General features: G+C 40.6%; 1 long non-coding RNA gene across 4 annotated transcripts in view; it reads left to right on the forward strand.

The window, feature by feature from the left end:
* LOC144278198 (uncharacterized) overlaps positions 1-16110 on the forward strand; it is a 132133-nt gene that overhangs the window by 3495 nt on the left and 112528 nt on the right. For 3 of the 4 annotated variants that reach the window (XR_013348541.1, XR_013348539.1, XR_013348542.1), the window contains exons 3-4: positions 8550-8705; positions 10117-10222. This is a non-coding gene — a long non-coding RNA (uncharacterized LOC144278198). The remainder of the gene's footprint in view (positions 1-8549; positions 8706-10116; positions 10223-16110) is intronic. The other variant, XR_013348540.1, reaches the window with a different exon arrangement.

Below are 16110 nucleotides of genomic sequence, written 5' to 3' on the forward strand. Positions count from 1 at the left end.
GGGTTTTTTGGACTCAATTCCTTTTTCTTTACTCCAACTATAATACTCAGTTCTCTGGAAAGCTCTTGTTTGAGAATTGACTGGAGGTAATTATTCCAGACAATTAAGAGCACTAAGCAAAGAAATTTAATTTTCTTTCCCTCCCATCTCTTTCCCCCCCCCCCCAGAAACGTGAAAGTCTGTGTACCACACTATTGATAAACCCCCCTTTTAAAAGGTTAAGTTGGTGAAGTATTCTATTAAATTAGGAGTGCCGAGAATCAAGTGAAATCCAGTAAAGACATCTAGCAGAGTAATGAAGTCACCCAGTGAATGAATGGCTCTTTGTTCCAAAAGCTTCCTTGTATTCTGCATACTTAACAAGGGGAGAAGCAGAGACAGCAAGTACAAAGACATAAACCCACTGAGCCAAATTCATCCTGTTGAAATCAGTGTTGCTACAATAGGGTTGTGCTTGGCTACTGTTAAGCAGGTGCACAAGATTTAAACTCAGCAGGACTAAATTCAACTCCATTCAAGTCATTGGGGCTGCACCTGTGACATATTTGGCTAACATTGTTTAACAAGGAAGCCTGCATGCGTATGGAGAAAAGAAAAAGCATGAAACCAGTCAGGGCTTTGAGATGTTAAAGTAAGAGCTTGTGATTTATGTTTTGATAGCTGATTCCTAGTTTCCCTAACATCCTTTTGTGGGGGGCAGCAAAGGGGTAGAGTATTAACAGAAGTATCTGTGGTTTATAAGTAGCAATGGGCCAGGCTCAGAAGTTCTGTGTGGTTCAGGAATTTACCTTAGCTGCTGGAAACCCTTGAGTCTGATCAAACAGGTTTGAAATTCTAAGAGAACAATGTTGCTTGCAGCATTTCAGTATTTTTTTTTTCTGCCAGTTCTTGCTAGAGTCAGGGAGCCAGTAAAAATGGAAAATAAAGTGGGCTGAACATTCTTTTTGACCTTCACATAATTCTTGGGCTGGCTCTTATTTTGTCAGGAACCACGGTCCTTGTCCTCTAGCGAAAGACAGGGGATCAAGCAAACAAAGCTCCAAACTTCCTCAGGGTTTCAGGGCCCTCAGGTTTGACCCATTGTAATAGAGAAAGGACACTCTTGGAGTTTAAAACTAGATTGCAATCCAGATCTCAATTTTCCTAGTGTTCAGGGGTGTTTTGGGAATTAAAGGCCAGATTTTTAAAAGCATCTAGGGGCCAAGTGGTATTTTCAAATGGGAGTTAGGCACCAATCTGTGTTAAATACCTTTTTAAGATTCAAGCATCTGATTCAGTGACACTTTTGTTTGTAAGACCTGCAAAGAGTGGCAGGCAACTCCCAGCTCATTGTATTTCCTACCCACTCAGACAGGGATAATTTAGTAGAGCTTTTGTCTAGAAAAGAGTAGGGCTCAAGTTTCAGGTGCCCTTAGTGTGCGCGTGCGTGTGTGCACAAACACACACAGCACCACCTCTTGGGACAGCTTCAGTGAATATCCACTAGTGATAGTGAACTTTCACTCCGTGCATCTGAAGAAGTGAGGTTTTTACCCACAAAAGCTTATGCTCAAATAAATCTGTTAGTCTTTAAGGTGCCACTGGACTCCTTGTTGGTTTTATGGATACAGACTAACACGGCTATCCCCTGATGCTTGACACTAGCGATAGAGAACTTGAGTACCTCATGGGTCTTTATGCTCACATTTCATACCACAAACCATTTCATAGGGCAGATTAAGGAAATGCCATATGAGGCAGTCTGGGGAAATTTAGGAGTTCCCACAGTTTTCTACCAGAGCTCCTTCGAGCCAATACAGCTATTCCTTTGCTCTGAAACTGTTAATTACACCAGAGGAAGTGTCTTTTACTGATCTAATTTTTGCTACCTTAAGAAAGCCCATGAGGTTAGCATTGTTTTGCTCAGTGTGGTTGAGCAATTCTGTTCGTTCATTCATTCATTCATTAATGTTCCATGGTATAAATTAAAGTGAATTAATGCTTCAGATAGTTTTTTGTTGAAAAAGGATAACAAGAAAGTAAGAGTATGGACTGTTGAGAAAGAATAAACAGAGCATAAATGTCCAGTGCTAATTTGAAAGCTTCTGGACTTTTTGCCTTTGTAGAGATTTAGTGCTAGTTGGGAAATATTTGCAGGTTTTTCCCCTGTTTAAAAAAAATGTTTATGAAAACAAGTTTTGTTTTGGTCAAAATTTTTCTTTTACATTCGTCAGGTATTTATCAAAAAAAAGTTTTGGTTTTCATTTTTTAATGAAAACCTGAAAAACATTGATGAAAATAGATAGGTCCTGTGGAAATTTCCATTTTGACAGAAAAGCCACTTGCCACTGAAAAGTCTTTTTGATAAAAAATTTTGACCAGCCCCAGAAAAGTAGAGCCTCACACTCAGTTTTGGTGAGAGGATTCTCCCAGCCCCAAACCCACGGTGGTGATTTTGGGTCCAATTCAGTTGCAAAGCTTAAAGGGATCTTCCCCCCACCAGATCTGTTTCCTGTGTGGCTCAGGATGGCAGTAATCTCACAATGACCTGGCTTCCACTTTTCAAGGAGATTCTGGACTTATGGTCCAAATCTCCCTTGTTGTCCCTACCTCTAGTCAACCAACGTTCCCACTTTCTCCTGTTTGTTGGTTTCTCACAGAATTGCCTCTCTACCTTCTTCTGTGTGGCTCTCTGACTAATTAGACTTCTCTCAACACACCCAGTCCACTTTTTCATCCCTGCTTTGCTGCCTATAGCGATTGTAGTGGATTTGTATAAGAAACAGTTTTTACTGTTCTCTTTCCCTGACCTCTGTCTACTTGTCTGAGTTCTTAAACTGTGAGGTCCTCAGACTAGTGACCATACCTTCTCATATGCCTGGAAAGTGCTTAGCATGTTATGGCCCTACTGCAAACAAGTAGTAAATAGCAATAATAAAGCTGAAGCAGCTTACAAGATTTGGATGTCACTCAACCCCCATGTCCTAGCCTGGATTAAGCCTTGAGCCCAAACCTAATCTATATCTGGATCAAAGCTCTGTGACCCGGTTAGAGAACAGTCTGAACCAAAACACTGGATCATGTTGGGAAATGTAGATTCAGATTAGAACCCCTTGTAGATTAGTCCCTTTTCTAATCATAAAAGCAAATGGAGCCACAGAAGCAGCAGAGCAAAGCATGCTGCTGAGATAGACAAATTTTACGTGATTACAAAAAGTCTTGGCTGAACACACTATGGAAGAGAGGGATTTGTCATGGCTGGACCTTCAGAATGCCACAAAGCACATTAAAAATCTTTAATTATTTGAGCTCAGAAAGGGGACAGGCTCACAGCTCCCACATTAATTTTAAAACAAACAGCTTTGGCTTTGCTTTTGAGAGTCTAGTGGAAGCCACTATGGTTTTAGGGAACATTTATAATCTGATGTATGTCTTGGTCCTCCAGAGCAGCAATAGATCTTGGACAATTGTAAATGTGGTTTCCCGAGGGAGGGCAGGCCAAGCAAAGACAAAATGATCTTGGAACACTTTCCCACCTCCACGCTCAGATGCAGAGCAGCCTACAGGTGGGTGGCAAGCTACTAATGCAGAAATCAGATCCATGCTCAGCAACTGGTGAGAGCACTGAAAAAGCCAATCCTGGGAGGCAACGTGGTGAAATGGACAGCACAGCAAGTCTTGGACTGCATTCATGGGACTACCCCAGCCCTCCTTGTTATGGTTGAGGGACTTCTGAGAGCCTCAGTTTCCACATCTGCAAAAAAGGGGCAGGCAGTGTGGGGGGTAATTCTCCCTAATCATCTTTGTAAGCATTTGGGCATGATTCAAAACACACTGAAGTCAAAGGAAAGACTCCAACTGACTTCAGTGGGTTTTGGATCCAGCTGTCTGAGACTTATGAATTGTAACTGCTCAATGTTATTACTTATTGTTGAAATTTTGCTTCCTTAGTCTGATTTATGCTCATTACTCCCATAAAAAGAAGCAAATCTAAAAACCTCTAAGTAGCATTGCATGCTTTTAAATATTCCATTACATTCTATATGTATTATTCACAGAACACATGACCCAGACCGTGTACACTAAACAGAATCCATTAAATAGTTCTACCTCTCAGTTAATTAAACATAGCACAATGTTTAGAAATGGTGAAGTTCACTTTCCACAACAGCTCATATTCCCTCCCTTCAATGTCCATCGTTTTGCTCAGTTTTAGCCATATAATAACTTCCTACGTCTCTTTGAAAATTTTCCACCATATGTTCATTATTCTTTTTCCTTTGCAAAGGCGGATCTTTTCATACACATGTGCACATACACAGTTTAGCAAACTTTCAGTGTTCGGCTTGAGACCAATGCAGAGGAAAATAAACATAGATCTACTGTCTGAATTAGAGTAGATATAGAGATGTGAGGACTTAATCCTTACAGTGCTGTCTCCCATGAGGAAAGGTTGTGGGATCAGGCCCTTCAGTAATAGAATGTTTGTCTGCACTCGAGTTTTTTAACAGATTAGCCTTGAGTCAAGTGACAAGACATTTGTTCATGCAGGTCTGGGCATTCCACAAACATTTGTTCCAGTGCTCAAAACTGCACACGGTGAACCTGAAGTAACAGCCCTCAGAACACTCTGCCTTCATTCATCTCAACTGTGATGTCTGTTGACCCTGAAGCCTACTGACAACAGTTTGAGTCAGTTTTGTTAACAACTTCTACTAATTTTAATACAACATACTGCTACTATGCTTATCCCTTGAGCTCAGGTCAAAAATATAGCGAAATTTATATGGTTAACAAGAATAGCCAGAGTTATAATAGTTAATGTTAACAATTTTTGGAAGAGAGATTCAGACTTTTTCTTCAGGCCATAAGTCAGTCTCTGACTGCTAGGAATAAGGAGGTTTCTTTTTCCTTCCTCTGAATTATCTGATGCTGGTGATTGTCAGAGTCCATGGGTCTGATCCAGTGTGGTATGTCCTATGTTCCCGTGCATGGGGTATCATAGATGTCAGAGAAACGACACATTAGGTCAAATCTGGAATGCTCCCAACATGATATTCTGCAGTGTTTTGTCCAGTCCACTTTTAAATGGCTCATTGTACATAGCTCCCAACAAATCCCTTGGGAGACTACTACAGAGTTCCATAGTTCTTATTGACTCTGTCTTCCCTGATTGTTCCAGCCTAAACTTCAGTTTCTTTCTTTTTACTCTGTGACTCCCAGTTATATCCCATCATCCAAAATGAGTCAGAGAGAAGTAGCCATTGGGGGAGAAGGGCATGGGGGTTGGGTGAAGAGAGGGTGTTGAAGCAGAGGTGCCCTCAAAGCAGGGGCCTGGTGATGGAGACCCGCCACCTTCTCTTCACGTTGACCCCTGTCTAACACGTTTCACTGACTGTAGCAAACTCATTTAGAACAAGCCCTGCCAAATTGCCAAGCTAAAAACAAATAGCAGCACCTTTAAGCAGTGCTGTATCATTTGTCACTCCATGCACCCTGTTTGCTTCCAGCTTTTTCAATGTCAATGAGCAGCAAATGAGGCAAGAGGGGCACATTGGCTACACTGCCCATCAACATGTAACCTCCATCCGCTGTTCTCTGTGGTTGTATGGCTTTCCTCTGCCAGGGCTTCTGATGTTGCTTTCTGTGCTTTAAAGAGAAGGAATCAGCAGGAGCTTTGTAATATCCATAAGTAGTAGCACCCATAATTATTGTTAATTAATTCTGATTTGTATTATGGTAGCACCTAGAGGCCTTAATCAGAACCCCATAGTGTTAGGTGCTATACAGACATCAAGTAATAATAATTCCTAGATTCTTTTCATTCATAGATCTCAAAGCACTTTTAAACAGATAACTGTTGTTATCCCTATTTTGCAGATAGGGAAACAGTCTCTAAGAAGTAAAATGAGTTGCCCAAGATCACCCAGCAGGCCTGTGCCAGAGCCAGGAATAAACTCCAGCTCTCCCGACTCCCAGTACAGTGCCCGGGTCACACAGTCTCAACACCGAGATGGTCCCTGCACTGAAAAGTTTACAATTGTGGGCCCTGATCCCGCAATAAGCTCTGCGTGGGCAGGCTCCTGCTCCCACACAGAGCCCTAGTGAATACAGCAGGGTCTGGGCAGGTATAGGGGTGAGTTCTGCCTTCATGGAATAAGTTGGGGTTTAAGCTAGTAATCAGATACAATGGTTGCATGAAATAAATAGGTGCAGGTGGGGAGAGGTGGAGATAGTAGTAATATGAGCATATTTTCACATAGATTAGTTAGCTGAACAAAGTAACTCGCCACCTGCCTAACTTCTGTCAATCGGCAGCATTCTGTAGGCATGCTGACAGAAGGAAGTCTTAAGGAGGGATTTGAATGAGAATGAATTAGTGGCTGTGTGGATTTCTTCCAGGGAGTTTGTGCTACTCATCAAGTCAGGTACTGCTCAGTGTGTGTAAGGGTGGCAAAACTGAGCCTTAATTAATTATCTTGTTTTTTTATTGTGGTGTTTGGTGAGCCTTCTTGGCAGCCGGGGATCTCATCTCTTTGATCCAGAAGTGGTAATTTATTGGTAAATTATTCATCCAGGCACCATCAGTTACACTGGAAAGGGGCATTATGATCTCATCAGTCTAAGTAAAAGTGACACGGAAGGATTTTATCAAGTGAAAGGGGAGCTGATGGATGGCGAACTTTACTAAGTCAGGGAAATATTGATTCAAGCCGATATATTCTCTCCTCCATTAATATTGCGCCGGCAGTAGCACGTAGAGACGCTGCAGTATTGTTAGTGTTTTTTACATGATGAAGAATTGCCTTTCTGTGCAGCATCATTTCAATGAGGAGTGATGCACTGGGACATTAACTGGTTTCTTCTGAACATGTTAGTATGCTCTCCCTCTCGTTGTAATAAGAAACAGGCAAAATGCACAATTATATTCCTAACTTTTCCAAGAGAGAAATGGAATCAGATTGCTCCTCCTATAAGGAGAAACGCTACAATACAGGATAAAGGGTGGTTGGTTTGTTTGTTTGTTTGTTTGTTTAAAGATATAGTAGTCCCTCATGGGCAGATCTTATCAGAAGGGGACACGCTGTAAGCAACATCATGTATGGGAATATCAGGATTCCATCTGAGTTTTCAGGAACAATATCAACACACGGTATTTTAAGGTATCACAAGAACAAGATGCTGGAGGAGATGTAGTATGTCATCTTGTGTTAATTCTGCATTATAAATGGATCCCACTGAGTAAAGGAACTGTTTGCACAAGTAATATCAGCAGGTCCTGATAGTATAAGCAACAGCATAGCTTCTTTAAATACAAAGGAGAAGCACTGGCATTCCTAATAGTGGAAGGGCTCATTCACAGAGGTGATGGGTACGTTCATCTAATTCAGAGGTTCCCCCTTCTCTGAACTAAGCTGCAATGCCTAACCAAACCGAAGTCTGCAATGGACACTGGATAAAAGACTTCAGTGGAGATTGGATCAGGCGCTATCTGAACTTGTGGGAGCCACAAATCTCACAGGAATAGGATCTCTTCTGATATTTTGGACTCTCAGCTTCCGGTCCTGGGAGGACCCCAGAAGCGCAGAGAATACAATGATGGGAAAATGATGATGGGGTGGCGGCAACTGCACCTAGAGCTATTGGAGTGGCTGCGTTTTATAAAAATGAGACAGTCAAAAAAATAAATCTACATTTTCCAAAAATCATAAAAGGTTCTGATTTCATTCTGGAGACCATTCAGTGGTTCCAGAAAGCCATTTATTTAATCCAAAATAGTTCATCTACCCCTAAATTGTTTTTATATTACTATCCTCTCACTTCTAAGGCTTCCATCACCATAACCGCTAACGATCAATCCATCTGTCTAACTGTATTTCAAGCTCTTTCCCCAATTATGCCCACCCAGAGCTGGAGGCCATAACATTTCAGATTCTTAACAAAATATAGACCAAGGCATCAGCAGCGCAATCAAGCGAAATGAGAGCTGAAGAAAGTACGCAGAGTTGCCTAACTCTGATCTATCACACAACGTGTCGTTACCTGCTGCATGCTCTAGAGAGGTCTCTTTTGCCCTTGACATGCTCCCATTAGAATTAATGGGAGCATGGTGCACGCTCTCAGGGGCAAATACATCTCTCTAAGACCCCAGTTTTCAAAAACTCCTGCACAGGCTTCCCCCCAAGCCTCCAGACACTGACTTCAGTGGGGCTTTGAGATGGTGCAAGCTTCCCTGTGCCTGGATATCGTTGCCGAAGTGGGGCCTAAGTGTTGAATCAAGGGAGAGGCCCTGGTTCAGGAAAGCATTTAAACACGTGTTTAACTTTAAGCACATGCTGAAGTCTCACTGACTTTCCAAAGGGGAATTTTTCCCTCAATCAGGGCCAGAGCGTGCATTATGTGACCAAACTTCTTCCCTTCTGCTGCTGTTCGTCTGTTTAATTTGAAGGTCATTCCTGTGCATTTAGCTGAAGCTTTTGTGTTAATGACTGATACATCTTTCCTACTATCTAACATCCTTTCTAGCACCAACGTTATTAATGTGTCAACAAAGTTCTCCTCCTATTCAGCAGCAGCAGATGGTGATAATGAAGGCACTTCTGATTTTAAAATGATCTACCTTCCATAAAGAAAAGAAAGTGAGAAGACTAATCTTAGGCCAACAATGCCTCGAAGTCAACACCTGTCTCCAAAAGTCATTAATAAGATGACAACCAAATAACAAGGCGAGTGCAAAAGACCTTGATGTGTGTTAACAGAAGGCAGAGAACCACCATGCCATGTTTTTTTTAGGCTGCCTGGTGCAGGGTATAGCACAGCCTTTGAATTGCAAATACTGACTGAGAAGCCTTCAGTGTAGTAGACCACACATGTAAATGTAACGTTGCTACAAGTAATCAAATATAACTGAAAGATCAAGGGGGTGGCCCTTTTTTTTTTTTTTTTTTTTTTTTGAAACCATCTCAGAGTCTGAAACAGGTGCAACATTTTGCCAAGAATCAGGGCTGGATTTATGGGTAGGCAACTCAGGTGACTGCCTCGGGTGCCAGGCTTGGGGTACTGTTTTTGTTGCTCATGACAAAATGGAAAATTGAACGTTTGAGGTAAAATAGGTTTACCTTTGCTTCAGGTATTCCATATGTGGATTCATTTTTCACTAACCTCCTAGAATGTTCTGGACCTTTGTAGAACCTCCTGGAACCTTCCAGACTTTCTGAGAACTACATTCTCCTCAAACCTCGTAGAATGTTGTTAGCTATGCCCTCAGTTGTATATAAGGGGCAGGGCATTGCCAGTCAGTTTTATATGACAGGGATAAATCATGTGTGCAGATTTTGCATCAAAGTAGTGAAATGGGCTACAAATATAATTAAAAATAAGGTATTCAAAAGTTTAACAAATGGAGGCGGGGGTAATGAAGATGCTCCTTGTCTGAGGTGCCATTTGATCTAGGGCTGGCCCTGCCCAGAATAGTTTGTATTTCAGTGGTGGCTGGAGTAATCCCTAGCACTTCGAGGTCACCTGAGATAGCAAGTGCTATACATACGATGTCTTAGCTCTTGTACCCTATTAATGCATCATCAGTTACAACAACTGAAGGGAAATTGAAAAAAAAAATGAAAACATCTGACTGAAAAAAGATTTCTTAGAGACAATTACGCAATTTTCATTCACCCTATACGCAGTCAAAATCCTCGAAATTTCCCTGGGAATTTGCCTGAGTAAGGACTAAATGAAAACTATATGAGGACTTCAGGATATCTTCCTCTAAGTTTGTTTCCAGTAAATGGGCCAGATATCCATAGCCTGGAACTCTCCCTAGCTGGACTAGATGTTTCTGAACTGCCAGGTGTCCTCCCATGCCCACAAATGCACAATGTTGCTGATTTTTTTTTAACATGGGCACAAAGGCAAGACGAGATGTCATTGTATCAAAGACCTTGTCTACCTTACAGCAGCAGCCTCATTGCTCCTGTCCATCATAGAAATGTCTTGTGCAAACAGCCTCCTGGATTCTGTTTGTGTTCTTGCTGTCATTGCTGTAGAAGGTAATGGCCTGAGATCATTTGCACCATTAGTTTTAATATATTATAACAGCATCATCTAAGCTAATCACAGGTGTAACTTCATTTGCAGTGCTCACATCTGCTGAAATGTCGTTGCTCCATGTTACTGGGAACGAAAAGCTCTTCATTACCTTAAAGAATGGGATGGATGTATTCCCCCCATGTCTCCACTGGAGGTCAGTGCTACATTGTTTACTTTTGTCTTTTAGAACAAAGGAATTGCAAAACGGTGACATTTTAAGGACGATGAGTGTTTATATTTTCAAAGATTTTATCAGTTTTACATATAAAAATAAATCTCCAAATTATCCCAAATCCCTAGGTATAAAGGTCATCCTTAAAAACATTTCTGTTGCTGTAAGTGACATTACCTCAGTATTTATTTAATTATGTATTTAGAGACTCATGGGCTAAGAAATATGCACTAGGTGCCCTTGCCATAGTTTAACAAATGCATGCTAAGTGCAGCAACGCACTTTAAGATACCGCCATCATCAGTAAGGAACCAATAAGCTCAAATCTCTCTGCAACTCTAATGTGCCTTGAAGGTCACCAGAATTGGGCTGTTTCAGAGCGGGGCCTGCGGGGGGAGTGAATTGCAGCAAGACAAGGCCCTGTCAGCAATGCCTCCCATTCCCAGTTTAAACTTAATGGAGCTCCAGCTCAAACACCCGTGCTGATCCCAGCTGTATATCTCCTAGCACATGCTAGGAATTCCCGATATTTAGTGTAGGAAGCACGGCAAATATTGAGATAACATGGCCTAATTATCAACAGGAAGGCAAGTTTGGAAAGTTTGTATATATACATGTATGTATGCATTAACTACAAATATTGTAACAATGATATAGCCTAAACTGGTCTATACTATAATCCTGTTCACTTATTCTAAGGATCCCATAACTCCTTGTATATGATAAAGTAAGTGTTTGGCATAAGCAAATAAATCAAAATCACAATACATTTGTTCTGTGTCATAGCACAAACTAGAAAAGTACCTTCACAGACCAGTACCTGAAATGCGAGTATCCAAAACAAAAATAAAAAACCCTCCCCAAAACAGCAAGTTCAAAAACTAAAACTAATAGGTTACATTTTAGGAACATGTAAAAATGTGTAACCTCTAAAGTCCTATCAATAATACCAGTTAAAATGTGTAACTTAGAAAGCACATCTTCTGAGTAAGGTAAACGTAACATTGCTTCACGAAACTGCTCTTCAAAAACTAGCATTTTCCAAACCTTTTTCCTGTACCATATTAACAAACCTAACTAGCATTGGTTATTTGGTCTCTTAAATTTATTTCATTGTGAACCAAAGTGGGGTCAAGCAATTAACTATGCCATTTATCAACAGTCCCCTCCTGCTTAAAACCTTACTAATAAGAAAATTATGCATAGAACACATTCTGCTGCCAGTTACATCAAGTAAATGTGGAGCGACTCCATTAGAGTCAGTGGTCTTACTCCAGATTTACACTAGTGTAAACTGAGAGCAGAATGTGGCCCAGCATATTTAGAGTGTGTAGGGAACAGACCTCTTGCAGATGATTAAGCACTTGATGGATTCCAAAGGACAGGACGTGTTGTGAGTTTGTCATTATTATTGTTATTATCTAATGAAGAACTCTCTATTATTTCAGCTGAATTATTCCCAGCATCACTGGTAATTCTAGTGCTCCATTTATTAGCTCTTTGATTTGAGATGCTGCTTTCAGTAATTTGATTAAGTTCTGGTCTTCCTCCGTGGTCATATGAGTAATCACACTGACTGCAGTGGGCACCCACTTGTAGTGGGGCTTTTTACCTGAGTTAGAGCTGCCCCATTGGACCGTTTGCTATGAAAAGCTAAACAGACAATTTAGAAAAAGAGCATCAGGAAATGCACTATTCTCACATGCCCTGAAAGATAGGCACAGGGCTCTGTCCTGAACTTTTACCATTGAGTTCTTTGGGAGCAGGAGTAGGGATCATACAGTCCAGTGCACTGGTATGAGTATCATCTTTGTCTATGGCACTGTATGAATGAATTAGTACATAATAATTATGTTAAGAGGTTCTGTGCTCACTCACTCATGCATGGCTCAATCCTGGTAGGTGCTGAGCAGTTTGGCTCCTTAACTTCAGTGGGACTATTTGTATGTTTCAAATTTAATATGTGTTGAAGTGATTTGCTGCAAGAGTACCAGAGCACTCAGAGCTGGGGTGTGCAATTTTCTCTTACAAAGGGTGCAGGTTTTAGCTGAATTTGTGGCTTCCCATTGAATGTCAGATTGTTTTTTGCCATATGATGTGTCCAATAACCAGCAATAAAGTATGGTTAGAGAAGATGTAAGATCCAGATCCGCTAGGAGCAAGAATACCAGCAATGTTCTCTCCGTTTATCCCATCTCTGTTACTCTCACAAATTACTGATAATTTGTGGCCTTGAACCTGCAAATCCTGGCGCAGTGCACAGAAAGTTGCGTTAGTCTGTAGCATGCCAGCATTAGTCTGTGGAGCTCATGCATGGTGCACGTAAGGTTAAATGGTAGGCATACGCTTCTGCACTGTCGAGTAGTAGTCTTCGTGTCCCTACATACTCACTCCCTTGCTCTCACAGGGTAAAGAGGAGGTAGAGTGTGGATGGAGAAAGGGAATGTCTGAGGAATTTCCCATTGACTTCAATAATGGGGCCAGGATTTTACCCTTGATCTCAGTATGATCCTTCTGCTGCTAATGAGTTGCTTAGTCACATGCCTTAGGTTTTGTCCGTAGCGGAAAAGTTGCTCCAGTTTAACCGAATAGATTTAAAAGCGATCTAGTTTTATCAGCGCAACACTTTAATATTGAGTTGCTAATTTACCAATGAAAACTAAATCCAATTTAAGTAACAATTAAGCTGGTTTAAGTGTGTCTACTTTAGGGGCCTGGATTGGTTTAAACACTTGTGATTTAAAATTGATTTACTTAAACCAATGCAACTTTTCCACTCTAGAAAATTCCTTAGCAGTGGATCTTATTAATGCATTATTCTTAATGCTCATCTCCAGGGTAAGCACTCTCATTAATGCAGAAATGGGATCAGCTTTACTTTATGTCGTTTCTTTATACACACAGTACTCCCTCCACACCCACACCCACACCCACGCTGTGCAGCATCCACGCTCGTGTGGTGATCAGATGGAGGGGGCCAGATCCCACAGAAGTGAATAGAACACCTACTGCCCGGTTCCTCTTAATGAAAATGTTAGTGTGGCAAAGAACTTTAGGAAAAAGAACTCTTGATTATGCTCGGTGGATAATTTTCTGAACCTGAATAATATGTTCATCTCAAATTGATGATGAAATGCAGGAACCTTAGTCTAATCCTGAACCATGGAGATTAGATCAATGCATTAAAATAATGAGCCACACGATCGGAAGAAGAATGTATTTGCCTTTGAGTTCTCTGTGATATTCTATGCTCAAGGAACAGTCAGATGGCAGTTCTGCTAGCACAATGCTCCTTTAGTGACCTTTAGAGTTACATGCTGAATCATGGAGGTGGGTGATATCTGTTTCAGACATCTTACCATAAAGATTTAAACTACAATAGGGAAGATCTTCTGTTCTTTGTTGCACATTTTAGCAACAGGGGGAATGAAGACTCCTTCTCTGGATGAAAACAATTATCTCCCAAGCAGGAACAACCAAAATTATTGGTCTTTTAATGGAAAGCCTGCTTCAAGGATGTGAAATATTATGATGCACCTTTGTTCCAATATGCTTTGTTTAAGTATTGCTAACCATGCTTCTCATGTGTATTTAGAATTAAACTTTCCTGGTCAAATATAGTTCCTATGTTCAAAGATCAAAGGGCTGGGAAGAGGAGGGGAAAGGTAGATGTTCCAATAGCTTCAAGCAGCTATTTGAGTAAATGGTTGTAAAGTCAGTTGAGGAGAATGAAATAATGTAGCATTTTAACTGGTGCACTACTGTATATTACACACACTGTCTTAATGGGGTTGAATCCTAAAAAAAACATGAAATACTACCTATCTAGCCCCTATTGCCATAGTATTTTAGTGCTTTACAATCATTAATGGAAAGGTAAAGAAATACTACTCCCCTTTACACATGGGGAGCTGAGGCACAGGATAGATTAATGGACTCGCCAAAGGTTATGTAGAAAGTCTGTGACAGAGGCAGGAACTGAACCCCGAACACTTGAGTGCCAACACAGTGCCCTACTTTCTAGACATCCTTCCTACCCTATTTCCTCTATTGTGGCTAAAGCACATAACATTTAATTTGCAAGTAGGGAAGATCATGTAGGTAGTGAGGGAGTCCAGTCTAACCATTACAGAAAGGGGATTGACAGTCAGAGACAGATCTGAAACTGATTTCTCTGTCCTCTTGACAGTGACTGGACCCATGTACTTCATTTCTTAGTGCCTCAGTTTTCCTATCTGTAAGATGGGTGTTTTGATACCTTCCCCACAAGTGTGTCAGACAAGGTTTTGGCCTAGTGATTTTGAAGACCTCAGTTTGGGTGCCCATATTGAGGCATCTGAAAAGAACACTCTCTGGAAAAACCAGGCTCCTTTAAGGTGTCTCAGGTTGAGTGCCCCAAATCAGTGGTCACTTCTGAAAATCTCGGTCATCGTGTCTCTTAATTAATTGTTGCAAAGCTCCAGGAGATCCCTGAAGAGCCAAGTACTATTATTTATCTAACTGTTCTCTATTTACCAGTCACTCTGAGAATCCATATTAAATACCCCTTGAACACACACAACTATACAGAGAATGGTATAGAGAATTTTTGCTGTAGCTTAAGAATGTTCAGTAAAATGTACCTCCTATCCACCACTAATCTTCAATAAGAACACACGCTATTACAGTTAATTGATCATTTCCATGTAGCAGAACATTATCAGGATTATCTCATTTATTCACATTTTTCTCTGACTTTTAAAAATAGAGTAACATCTATCAAAGGAAATTTCTTTATACAGTTTGATTTCTTTTCTTCCATTTAAAAGGATCTCCCCATCTACAGTGCATTTATTTGAAGGAAATACAAAGTAAATTCTAACATCAGCTCCTTCCTAATCTGCACCATTATCAAACAAGTCACATTTTGCCAATTAAAAGTCAAACTGTTAGCAAGGTCAGCTTGTTCTCATACATGACTTTTTTTTTTTTTTTTGTTAAATATATAGAAGGCATAGATGTCATTAAAATCATGTTCTTTCTCTGAAACATGTTTAAGCTGAAGACTCTGCATGGGCTTCAGTAAAGAGAATTCTTTCGATCAGGTATGAACTTTTATTTGTAATGATGGTGATGAGAACAGTATGAGAACCTGAAGAGAACAGAAGGGGATAGAACTGTGATACCTTCACTCACATGTGAGGTGTAATGTAGTATTCAACAGGAATAAGGGTACCCCAATCTGGCCCTTTAAAAATCATACAAGTGCTGGTAAACGTAAATTGTGCCTGCAACTCTGAAGTTTCTTGATTTAGAACTAAGGCTGTGCAAGATAGGTGCAATAAAACTGGAAAACTTGCAACATTACGTATATTATTTTGCTTGAAAATATATATATTTTGGAGTGAGCTTCCAACATGGAGGAGAGTCTTTTGCTGAAACCACCAGCTACCTACCACAGATATCCCATCCATAGTCTTGAAATATGCATCAAATTATGGAGATCTTGAAATGTACTCTTTGAGTGATGATAAAAGAGATGACTAGCTTTTCTTCATGCAAGTATCTTACTGCATCCACTTAGAAATATATTAGGGTGACCAGATAGCAAGTATGAAAAATCGGGGCAGGGGGTGGGTGGGTAATAGGCCTCTACATCAGAAAAAGCCCCAAATACCAGGACTGTCCCTATAAAATCGGGACATCTGGTAACCCTAAAATATATTTGCGTGTGTGTGTGAGTGAGAGAGAGTGCAAGCACAAAACTTAAATTTGGATTGAAATTATGTAAAATTCACTCTTCCTTCTCTTCTCCCCCCCCCCCCCCCCCTTTAAAAATGATCCTTAAATGTTTGCCTTGATGCCCTGGAGTTCTAGGAAAGAAAATGCAA

Source organism: Eretmochelys imbricata, chromosome 21 (genome assembly GCF_965152235.1).
Source record: "Eretmochelys imbricata isolate rEreImb1 chromosome 21, rEreImb1.hap1, whole genome shotgun sequence".
In the NCBI taxonomy this organism is placed as follows: Eukaryota; Metazoa; Chordata; order Testudines; family Cheloniidae; genus Eretmochelys; species Eretmochelys imbricata.